The sequence below is a fragment of the Ipomoea nil genome, unplaced genomic scaffold (genome assembly GCF_001879475.1).
Source record: "Ipomoea nil cultivar Tokyo-kokei standard unplaced genomic scaffold, Asagao_1.1 scaffold1334, whole genome shotgun sequence".
Taxonomy (NCBI): domain Eukaryota; kingdom Viridiplantae; phylum Streptophyta; class Magnoliopsida; order Solanales; family Convolvulaceae; genus Ipomoea; species Ipomoea nil.
Window position 1 is genome coordinate 913279 of NW_017617762.1, and position 13252 is coordinate 926530.

At 36.8% G+C, this 13252-nt stretch overlaps 1 protein-coding gene across 1 annotated transcript in view; it reads left to right on the forward strand.

The window, feature by feature from the left end:
* Positions 1–13252, forward strand: part of LOC109185596 (probable leucine-rich repeat receptor-like protein kinase At5g49770) — a 73727-nt gene that overhangs the window by 44417 nt on the left and 16058 nt on the right. The window lies entirely within an intron of this gene.

The following is a 13252-nucleotide window of genomic DNA, read 5'->3' on the forward strand; positions in this document are numbered from 1 at the left end:
TTCTAGTTGAAAGCAGCAGCAAATTTGTATTTCATTCTTGAATGGTCCAGAGCTTGAATAATTGCCATTTAAAGAATCTAGTATTTCCAAGATACGCTATGTAGAATTCGCTGGACCTAATGGCTATCTGATTGGTTAGGCACATTATGACATTATATCCTTTAATTACCTATTGTGAACACATAAATAATGAAATTGGCCTAAATATTAAGAATTAAAAAAAATTTAAAAAAAAAAAAAAAAACTGGGCGGGGAATCCCCGTCCCCGAAAAATCCCCGCGGGGACGGGGATGGGGATATTTCCCCATCCCCGATCAGGGAACGGGGCGGGGACGGGGAATGGGGATTCAATTCGGGGACGGGGACGGGGACCCCACTCCCCGGCCCCGCCCCGCCCCGTTGCCATCCCTACCTGGAATGGCACTTGAGGCTTTTTTAACCGTTAATATTTTATTAAGTGGTTATTGTTAATTTATATAAAAAGGTTGCATCCCAACTTCTCTTCTTCTGCTGCTAATGGTGGTGGCCTTACTGGATGAGGGTACGACCATGGCGCCAGCCATAGTGCCAGACATGGATCTCACCTTGCTGAACATTTGGCTTACCATGGGCATAGTGGTGGAATGCTAATGGTACAGTTTTTCGTGATGTTATGCTCTATTAGGTACAGCTCGTCCAGGCGGGTGGGTAACGAGGCCAGAGACAGTGAGGACCTCAAGGCCGGGGACGGTGGGGACCTCGACGCCGGCAATGGCAACGACGGGTAGATTTGGGTGCTCTCCCTTCTAGGGCCGGTTTTTAGATTTTTGTGGCCCTATTCGGGTAAATAAATAAGGCCCTACCAAAATTAAAATCTTTAAAACTAATACCGTAATTTTATTATCTAAATATATAACAAAAAAAAAATATCCGTGCATTGCACGCACATTGCACGTGCACTGCACGGATAATTGGGCAATTATTTGCTCGAATTCAAGAAAGGATAACATAAAAAAACATAATCGATACAACCCATTTCATCAATTGCACTATATAATATTCGTTGTTATAATTTAAAGATTATAACAAATCTTTTTCGTGCAACGCACATATAAAAATAAACATATTATGGAATAATAATAATAGTGTGCACAAGTTTTGAACCTTAGACCTCAAAGTTAAAATACAATAAATACAGAGTTTTTACCCATTTTGGTCCATTGACTATGACTCATTCTCAATTTTGCATTCCAACTTTTAATTGCACCCAATGTGGTCCCTTGACTTTTTAAAATTACCCCAATTTAGTCCTCCGTTACATTTTCCATCAATTAGGCGTTAAGTTGGGGGTATTTTGGTCCATTCATATGCTGCGCGCCCAACTCTCTTCTTTTCTCTCTGAGCTACCCCCACTTCGATCTCTCTCCAAACAGCTCACCCAGTAATAATCCTCGGAGGGAGATGAAACTAGATTTTGTTTTAGGTTTGAAGTAGAGAACATTGAAACAGGAATTTTTGTGTTGTATTTCTGGTTTTGGTTTTTTTTTTTTTTTTTTTTTTTTTTTTGGTGTGCTTTAATGGCTGACAACAGCTATGATGACCCTGTAGCTTCAAGCCTACTCTGTGCAGAGACGAATAGCCCGTGGTTTAATGATTCTGATTCTTCGGCAAAGGATGAAGCTGCAGCAGCAGCAGCCCAAGAATCCAATGGTGATAAAGGCTTGATCTTTGGGGGTGGAAGATCAGAGCCATTGATGGGGGTGCCTAGTCTGAGTGAGGAAAGCTTTAGTTTCATGGTGGAAAAGGAGATGCAGCATTTGCCTAGAGAGGGGTATCTGAAGAGATTGAGAGGTGGGGACTTAGAGAGTTGAGTTTGAGAACAGAGGGCATTGACTGGATTTGGAAGGTGATCTGAGTTCATTAAATTAAATGTATTTCACTTTCACTGTGTGTTATTTGAAGATTGTATAAGCTAATCATTCTTATTATATTTTTTTACATTCGACGACATTCAGGTTCATTCCTATTTTGGGTTGGAGACACTAGTCTGTGCCTAGCAATAAGTTACTTGAGTCAGCATCATCTAATTGGGAGAGCTTCTGAAGCGCTTCGGCTCTACAAGCAAATAGCTGTAAATTCAATTTAACAAAATCAGATAGCACTGAAAACCTTTCCATGAATCACGTTTACCGAAAATGCTACGCTTTGAGCAACACCCTTACCTGAGGAGATGCATCGGCTCTGACGGAGGAAAAGGCAGTTGGTTTCTAATTTATGATTTGGGGCTTTTCTCTAATACTCAACGTAGTGTAATAAAATGGACGGAGGAAAACGCAGTTGGTGAAGGCGCGCAACATATGAATGGACCAAAATATACCCCAACTTAACGCCTAATTGATGGAAAATGTAACAGAGGACCAAATTGGGGTAATTTTAAAAAGTCAAGGGACCACATTGGGTGCAATTAAAAGTCAGAATGCAAAATTGAGAATGAGCCATAGTCAAGGGATCAAAATGGGTAAAAACTCATAAATACATGTTCCTACTATTTCTTTATAAAGCCTTTTAAGTTAATTAAAAACTTTTAATTTTTATTTCTAAACTAACTAGGTAAAAACATTATATTAATTAGTTCAAGGTGGAATTTAGTACCAAAGAATAATAACATAGTCATCTAAACGAAATAAAAGTAAAAGGTGGTTAAAAAAAAGTATAATAAATAATAATCGTAACGATGCAATATGAGAAGTTCATAAATAGCTAGTACTAATCATTGTAATGATGCAATATTCGTTACTCGACCTTCTATACTTATAAACAATATGTACATTTACCCAACTGATGATTTGATATAATTGTCATTATATTATCAAAAGTATTTTTAAACTTTATATTATCACCTGTGATAATAAATTGTCATTATATTATTGGTAATAAAATAAAATGTGGTGTGCAAAGTTTGATAGAAAAAAAAAAGTAAAAAATTGTATCTGAGAGGGAGTACGACGTACTGCGGCCAAGTCATGGACATAAATAAGGTAATGTTGGTGCTCGTTCACGTTATCCTATGTGAAGATCAGAGAGGCAATGTTGTTTCGACCAAGACAAAGTAACACCCTCCAATAATTTGTGGACCAACCTCCATCAATATAATTCTCTCTAGCCTAGATATTTTCTTCTTTTATGGCTTCATATAGTACGCAACGGAAGAAACATTTTGAGCAAGCTTTTGGCTCCTGTGCTTACATTAATAATTTAGGAAAAAAAATGCTATAAGTATATAACTCAAGAGAAAAAAGTGCTAATTTTCCTCTTTTTTTTTTTGTTCTAAATACAAAATTAGGGTTGATATATTATATGGTTGTTTAAATTGTTCTTGTGGAATTTGACCATTGCTTCGGTGGTTATTCTTATTTGAAAAATTATATGGTTGTTGCTTCAATACTTAAATATTAAGTAGTGGTGAATTCTTGCAATATTAAGTAATAATGAAAAATAATACTGTTGGTTCAACGGCTTAATATATATTAAGTAGTAATGGTAAATTCATTTTTATTTCAAGAAAATCATACCGTTGCCTGATCTCCAACGGCTAGATGTTAATTAAGAACGTAATGGATGACGATCGAAAATATATAATTCAGGCAATTTGTTGATCTCCCATGCCCCACACACATTAATATAAAAACGGCTGAGTTATTGATGACTATCTGATCGAATGTCTTATATATATACCCTTGAATTGGATCTTTAATTTGCTAAATTAACTCTAAGCGAGCTGAGTGAGGATGTGTCCACCCCCAAATGCAAATCTGCCTAACCAATTTGCAACTTCGTCCCCAACACTACCACTCCAAGGTGGTTCCCCATCATCGTCTGTTTCACATGCCCAATCCAAAAACGCCAAACGTAGGCGTGGCCCTACCTTCCCTTTGCCAAAACCTAGCTACTATAACCTAGACCCTAATGTGGCTCACACCATAAAGCCAAGAATTTCCCTTTTACACCTTTATAAAGCCAAACAACTTTTAGGACCAAACGTTGTGATTATCAACGTGAATCCTGAAATCTCGATCGCTGATCATTGCTCTGTCGATGCCAATTCCTTAGAAGTAGGTGTGCATTACGACTCAATCAAGTGCGGCCTTCGCTTTCCTCTACAGCCGTTCATCCCAGAATTTCTGAATACCCATAAAATTATACCAGCTCAATTAGCACCTAATGGGTACAAATTTCTAGTCGTTTTTCTGAATGTTTGTAAGGAATGCGATATTCCTCCGTCTCAGTCTCTCTTCCATTACTTGTTCAGTGTTGAATCTGGCACACGGGCTGAAAACCAGAGCTTTGTCACCATCTCCTCTCGTCGTGGTCTTAAATTTGTGACGGACCTTCCCTCCCCCCACAGTGGTTGGAAAGAAAGGTTTTTCAAAGTGCGACTCCCAGCGTCTTTAATATGTTTCGTTAATGTCTGGGCCACCCGGGTTATACATTTCCCCATGCCGGAAGAAACGCATGAACTCTTGACCCATGCAAAGAAAATAGTCAGTGTTCCTCGCTCCTGTAATTACTATGCCAGTGAGGAGAAAGTTGAGAATCTATATGGGCTTAAAGAAGCTGAAGCTGCACCACCAGAGGTAGTAACCATACCAGCTGATGATGATCTTATGGAGGCCAAACCCGAGATTGATGAGGTTGTGGTGGAATCTACTAAAGAAATGAGTGAGAAAATCAAAGCTTTGGAGGCCCAAATCTTTTTTGCTCGACAAGCTGGGATTGATGACTTCAAGAAGTCCCAAGAATTCCAGCAATCTGCACTGGAGTACATCCATAGCAATCTAGATGCGTTCTTGGCTTGGGAACTTGCTGACAAGTCCCGACGTAAGGCTTTTTTCAGAATTATGAATGATAATCCTGCTTGGATAAGGAAGAAGCTCGGAGAAGAAGTAGCCTAGCTATTACAAATATTGCCATTAGTGTTAATTAGCTTATTGTATTGTCTATAGCAACTCATGGCGTTATGTAATTATGGCGAGCTGAGCTTCCCTTATTTTGGATAGTGAAAATTCAATGTGATTAAATATTACACAATTATATAGATAAATCATACACAATCACATATAGATAAATCACATATATAAAAAAATAATTGAGATAGTGAAAATTCAACGTGATTAAATATTACAAAAGGCATTAATTATAAAAATAAAAAATAAAAAAATAAAAAAACATAATCCAGTGAATTCACTTGATCTGTGGTCCACACAACGCAATATGCTTCGGCTTTCCAGAGCTCCCAGTTCTTCTCCTCCATCCCTCTGCACCCAATTCCTCAGAACTCCATAACCTCAGTCCGGTCTGACCCGATTCCCGGGGTGTCGGCCTTCGGCTCCGGTCCTATTGCGGGCGGATTCTTTTCCGGTCCAATTGCCGTGGGTTCTTATCCGGCCCCATCAACTCGGGCCCTTTGGGATCAAAAGGCATTTGTCTAAGCATAATTTCACATTTTCACGTATATACGGTGTAATGAAGGGGAGAGAAGGGCGACTAAAAGCGGCGTAAAATGGCCGGGCAGACTGTCAGTAATCCCGGCGCGACTGCCAGAGCGAACGCCGGCGGCGGAGGCAATGCTTCGAATGCTTTGTACTTGAACTCGTTCCGCATCTCGGCTACCGCTGACAGATTAGCTATGCACGTGGGCCCTCAACCGAAAAACGATCTCGTGGAGTTCTGCCAGCTCTGCCTTTCCCTAGGCCCTAGCCAGGAGGTCGTCGGCGATTCGTGTTGTGGAAGCTTCTATTTTGCTAGACATGGAGAATCTTTTTTATTTCCTCATTACAATGGTAGGAGTTTGTTTGTGGTGTGCATGTGTAAGGTGTAAGGTGGTGTTCGGTCAGCAGGCCACCTCCAACTGCGGCGGCGGGAGGGAGCACAGGCGACAACAATGTTAGTGTGGAAGCACAAGTAGTCCCAGAAGTAAGGTTAAATATTAAAAACTTTGAGGAAGGGAGCTTAAAGGGAGAGGAGAGAGAAAAGAAATGCGTTATTTGTATCACTGGTTTTCAAAAAGGCGAAATCTCCACTGTTCTCTGCCCATGCAACCATAAATTTCATTCGAATTGCATTGCTATTTGGTTGGCACTTCATCAGACTTGCCCCATATGTAGAGCTAGTACTCTAAGCCCTGTTTCTTGATCTCTGATCTATCGATCACCCTGTTTCTTGTACCTTTTTTGTCATCTTGATTCTTGATCAAGATTCTTGATTCTTGATTCCTTATTTTTAAATTTCGGAAATTAATGTAGAATTATTCCAGTCTCATTATTGTGTATGGTTAGATGTACTTGCTTTTAGATAGTATTATACAATATCTGGAGTTGTGGACTTTTTTCCCCTTAAATGTGAAATCATTCTGCCTTCTGGCTTTTGCTTGTTCATTCCTATTTATTTTGATATCTCAATATTGCAATCTATTGCTGCTTTTATCTGAGAGTTTAGGAAATCAAACCTATATAAGTATATAACATCATCTATATTGCTGTAACTTTTATAACAATCTATATATGTCATCATTTTTACTTGAGAAATCAGGTGTTATCTCAATGCACATTATAGGCTAGTATCTCTTCACATACACATACACTCTGAGAGAAATGGGAATATTTGGTGTGGCCTGGAAAAAAAATAGGAAGATTTTAGGAAATCTATCTTCTACTATAATAAAGTCACAACATTTTGATAATTAAAATCAAAAACTGTTTCCCGCCCATTCAACACGGTATCGGATCGTTTTATAGGAAAGCTATTCATCGGCTAATATTTTGCGTAGTAAAAGCTCAGTGAAAAGGGTATCTTTTCGCATTTCGATTATAATTTTCATTTCTCATTTATTGAATAATGCAGGTTGTTTAATATTATTCCTTACCTTCAAATTTACTAAGTTATTATATTCACTAGTCACTACATTGTCTATGGTCTTCTTTTTACATTATTTTGTAATTAAATATCAAAGTTATGCTTTCAAAAAAATATCAAAGTTATAATACAAAATATGTTATATATATTTATTTACCAAGTATTTTATATAAATATAATAATATTAATATTTTGTTTAATACTTTCACATGATAACCTACGATACACATCTCACAACACATGAAACATGTAGGAGGAAACTACCACTACCAAATATCAATAGGTTCTTGTAAGATAAAGAGTTCATAGTACAACCATGGTTGAAAAAATCGCTAGGTGCCCATCAAGTGCTCGAGGAGCGCCTAGCCGCCTAGGGTGCCTAGGCGCTCGTGTATTTTTAATTTTTAAAAATTTGTTTAAATTTGTTTAATTTTTTAAGACTTGATAATTATAAACTATTTAATACTTTAATAATTAATACTAAAATATTAAATATTAACCTAAAAACATCTAGAATTTGAAAATTTTAGAATTATTTCGTTCAAAATATTAAATATTAGGCGGAATGCATCCTTGCAATTCAATTAATTGCAATCCAAGGGTGGTACTCCAATCTAGTTCTTCTTCTTCTTTTTTTTAAAAGCAACTTAGCATTTTAATTGCAACTCCAACAATTTTGACACACAATTGCAAATATGATGGTTATGACCTTTTTCTCATTTTCTTTGTCCGTGTGCGACTTTTTCTTAAATTTTGTACATTTATTCTTTAATAATAAATCTTATTATTATTATTATTATTATTATTATTATTATTATTATTATTATTATATAATAGTGAACTGTAAATATGTTGATATACAAGTTTAAAATTTACTTTCAAAAGTGAGAGAATATATATTGCAGTAATAAATACAATCTTAGAAAATTTGCTTTTTTTATAATAATTCTAATTATTATTATTATTATTCTAACACATAATATACATTATTCTAATATGTAATGTACATTATTATAACACATAATATACATTATTTTTACTCATAATATTCACAGAGATGTTTTTAGACCGTGGCTCACCAAATAAAAACACACAGCCTTAACTGAAGTAGTTACATAACTGAAGTAGAGCCCCTGGAGTTGTAAAGTTCTTTAAATATAACTTGAAGTTCTTTAAATATAACTTCTTTGAAAAAGGTAAAATACTCCCAAAATTAGTCATTCAAGATTCTTCGGCCAACAAGAAACTATGACACCTCCGACCTCCAGCCTCCAATGATGATGGCTTCCAGAATGCAAAACTTGGGTAAACAACACGCGAAGAAATTGATAATGGAAGCTGACAAAATGACACTTACTTTGTCGCCGAGGTCAAGGAAGAACTCAATTTAGTAGCAGATACGTCTACTAGCCCAACGCCAAAAAGACCTAAAGTAGTGTAATTTTTGTAACAGTTAGTACAATAAAAACAACTACTAAACAAGTGAAGTAATCAATATCTTGATGCATAATCTGCTGTTATCTTGATCAAACAAGTTAAATGTCAAAAAACAAAAAAGCACAACACACTATAATAGTAAATGAAAAAGCTATAACCCCAGCCCAAAAGTCAAATAATAATGATCTTAAATGTAACCACTTTGCACGCACATTACATGTAAAAAGAATTAGAGTAAATACCACCTATGGTCCCTCGAGTTTGGTGGCATCGCCATCAATGGTCCCTAACTTCCGTAATTACCATCCGTCATCCTCCGAGTTGTCAAAAGTTACCTTCTAGCGTCCTTCCGTTACTTCCTCCCGTCTTAGCCGTCAAAATGGAGGGTAATATTGTCATTTGACTTATACGAAAAGAGTTAATACCAGCCAAGGTCCCTCGAGTTTGGTGGTTTGGCCATCTTTAGTCCCAAGTTTAGCTGCATCATATTCCATTATTTTCCTTCTTTCATATTCTCTTCTTCAAATGTATTATTATTACTATTATTTATAGTTATTATTAAATTCTTATTATCATTACTATTATTTAAAGTTATTATTGTTATTATTAAATTATTATTTTTATTAAATTATTATTATTATTGTTATTGTTATTATTATATTATTAGCATTAAATTATTATTATTATTATTATTGTTATTATTATTATTATTGTTATTGTTATTATTAAATTATTATTATTATTATTATTATTATTATTATTTATTGTTATTATTATTTTTTTAAATTATTATTATTATTATTATTATTATTATTATTATTATTATTATTATTATTATAATAATATTCATATTATTATTGTTATTGATGGGGTGAGGACCCCGGCCCAAGGAGATGGGCCCAAAAGAGAAGGAGTCCAAGATAGAAGATATGAGTTAGTGAAATAAAAGCCCGGTGGTGACCTGGGCAGAGTCCAGGAGTCGGCCCAGGCCCAAGTGGGGAAGGAGACTCGGCCCAGGAGCCGGTAAAAAGCATTCAAGTCGGTCCAAGAGCCGTTGGGGGAACACTCAATGCGGCATTCAAGAGGATTCGGCCAAATGGCCCGTTAGGGGTCCAAAGAGCCGTTGGCCGATTCAGTAACAGCGCCCGAACGGTCTTATAGTGTAATTAGCCTTGAAGGCGATATTTAATGTACTTCAATTCGGCTGGAGAGGAGCCTACTATATAAAGGCCCCTCCACCCTTGTAAGAGGGGCGAGTCCATGCCCAGTGAGGAAAGACACATATTTCCGACTGTTCTTTCAGTTATCCCTTCATTTCTTTAGAAGCTGTTGTGAAAGGTGAATCCACCGACCAAAGTTGTGTTGGACCTCCCTGGGCCCAAAACCCCAAAAACCAACAGTTATTGTTATTGTTATTGTTATTAAATTCTTATTATTATTACTATTATTTATTGTTATTATTATTATTATTATTAAATTATTAAATTATTATTGTTGTTGTTGTTGTTGTTGTAGAAATGTGCAAATGCTATATAGGATGAGTGTATTTAATAAAATCAGAAAATTAGAGAAATAAAAATCTGGAGGAATGGAAAAATGCAAAATTGAAAAAATTTGTAGTAAACGACCCCTATACATTTGTAAATTTTATTTAATGAAGTAAACGACCCCTATACATTTGTAAATTTTATTTAATGAAGTAAACGACCCCTATACATTTGTAAATTTTCTTTAATATTGTATAGGAGAAGAGGGAATTCGAATTGGAAGTTGAGAAACCACCAACTTTCTTTAATATTGTTTGGCCAAGTTTGGGACTAAAGATGGCCAAACCACCAAACTCGAGGGACCTTGGCTGGTATTAACTCTTTTCGTATAAGTCAAATGACAATATTACCCTCCATTTTGACGGCTAAGACGGGAGGAAGTAACGGAAGGACGCTAGAAGGTAACTTTTCACAACTCAGAGGATGACGGATGGTAATTACGGAAGTTAGGGACCATTGATGGCGATGCCACCAAACTCGAGGGACCATATGTGGTATTTACTCAAAAGAATTATTTAATGACAGTAAATTACTTTCTATGTATTGTTTTTTTTTTTTTTATCGAAAGGACGGGTAGACCCGGGGGCGACTCAAGCTACTGGTTGAGTCTCCCTAACTCTGTGAGCACTTGTAACACGGGCTATATCTTGGAGGTAAACCTCTTTGCTAATGACGGGGCACGATCGAGCTGAAAGTTGTCCAAGCGTCACTTTGGAAGGCGCCGTAACCGGCTAAGGCATCTGCAACCCTGTTTTGCTCTCTATAGACAGCGCGAATGGAGATTTTCCAATCCTTCTTTAGCCCCCTGTGGTTTGGGTTTTAATCTTTACTATTAATTTCATTTTGATACCATCTGCCTCTTGTCCTAGCCTAAAGTCTCTAGGAAACATCTATGGCATAGAAAATCTGTATGTTAAGTAAGCGACGCTCAACATGCTTATTTTCGTATGCGTGCTTTTAGTAGCTTCTGGATATTGTGACAATCATGAACTACGTAGAAGAAAAAATTTTCAAATTGCAACAGTACCAGTAACTCCACAAGCAACTATAGTATTATATGTTTGGATACTTGCCTTCCCTATGCCATTCAAGGTCTTTTAGATTTCATTTGTGTTTTATATGTTTCTCTCTTTTCTATTTTGAATTTCAAATGAGGAAAATTCTTTTCCCAAAATGCAAGGCCCCCATCCTGCTCTCATCATATAAAAAAGATGAATGTGCATTATAAGAAAGCAATAAACAGTGGCGGAGCCAGGAAGTTTTGTCAGTGGGGGCAGAACATTACAACAAAAAAAGATAGTTTTTACAAAAATGAAACACTTAAAGTATAATTATAAATATTTTTGGATATAAGTAAAAAATAAACCATATCAAAACTTTATAAAAATATTTATAATAAAATATGAAACATAATTAATTTGATAAAATAATTAGAATAGAAAATAAATTATAAAGTACACATCTCATTTTATATATATGAAATTGTGTTGAGTCATAAAACTTATTTAAGCACAACAAAATTCGAACCCTAGACCTTACCAAAGGCCAAACACACGCCCAACCAACTGAACTGAAGCAACACTTGTTTAAATTCTTGTGTTTTATTATACTAATACTTAAAACCTGTTCTATATATACATATATACATACAAGGATAATATAGGGGTGGGGTGGGGGGAGGGGGGCAGCTGCCCCCATGCTGGCTCCGCCCCTGGCAATAAATGTGCCGATCATTTAGTTAATTATTTGAAATGGACCGGAAGGCGCATGTCCATATGTGGTTAAAGCTAAATGGGCCAGGCTGAGCCCATTCCTCACGATACAAATGACAGCCCAACTATTTCACTGTAAGCCCATTTACACTGAACCCAAGCCCGCAGCCCCCAAAATATCTCCCTCCCCCAACCTGCCGGCCCCACAACTCACTGCCGTAAGGCCCCACAAACCCCAAATTTTCACAGATAAGATGACATCGTGTCATCAAAGGGAGTCCTCTTCACAAAACTGCATCTTCACCTTCCACCGCTCATCTCACTGCCACCTCCCCTCATTCAACGGCCAAGATCCAATCCACCCCAAACTTATACTATAAAAGTTAGGTAAAAAACAACATCAAACAAAGGTTTAAAAGGTGACAGACGGTTTTGGAGAATCCTGTGGTCTCTCTCTATATCTATCTATCTCTCTCCTCCGGCTATATCTCGAAGGGAATAAAAACCATGGGCAGTGGTTTCAACCTTCACACTCCAAAACCAAAACCTCCAAACCTCAAAACCAGCTACACATGTCGTACTATTCCTCCATTAAATGCCTCTTTATCTATCCCCAGCAACCCCATTCTTGAAAACTACAATCCATCCATCCATCCAAATACACAGCAAAACTTATGCCATTTTAGCTCGACCCAAAATTCTTTTCTGTACCTTTCTCCTTCATTCCCTGCAAAAGCTGCAAAAAACGCCCATGATTTTGCAATAAAGATTGCATTTTTATCATCTAAGCTCCTCAAAAGGATGGCTTCTTTCTGTGTAAAAGTCGAGAGTTTTCAGTGGTGGGTCGTCGTCAAGATTTGATCTTTTTATGGAGTCTGGGATGCTTGGGCTAGAAATGTCACTCCACCATTAAAACCCTAACCACATTCAGCAGCAGCAGCAAGCACAGCAGTCCATGGTGGCGTTTGACCACCACCACCATCACCAGAGTCAATCTGCTGCAAAACCAGGTGTCTATGGCTATGGCGGTAAGCCGAAAGCTCAGGGTTTAACTCTGAGTGATGAAGATGATCCTGAAATTGAGGGACCAATTCTATCCAAATTGGGAAGTGAGGATCACATTGCATTTTAGGCACTAATTGAGGACTAAAAGTGCGATTTCGTGTTCTGGAAGCTTCTCAACTTATTACTTAGGAAGTACAGACTTTCGATATGCTCGCAACCTATAATATTAACAGGCATGCTTCAACGATAAATAACTCATCAACATAAATATTCCAACACATATTTCTCATAACGAACTCATGCTATCAATCAATTTCATACTAACAACCAATACGAAATTATCTTCATGCTTTCAAGATCACATCTTGCAAACTAGATATATAAGATATCAAAATGCAACTAAAGCAATCATGCTCAATATACAATCCCGATTAATCATACTCATTATGCAATCTAGTGCAAACATTCTCATTATGCAATCTCGTGCAATACTATACTCCAATGCAATCTAGTGCAATACTAAACTCAAATGCAATCTCGTGCAATACTAAACTCAAATGCAATCTTGTGCAATACTATAAGTATACTCAACACTCGCTTGTAAAATAGAATACTTTTCTGTAGAGGTTTCATAGAGCCACAAGGACTCGCTTGCTTTCT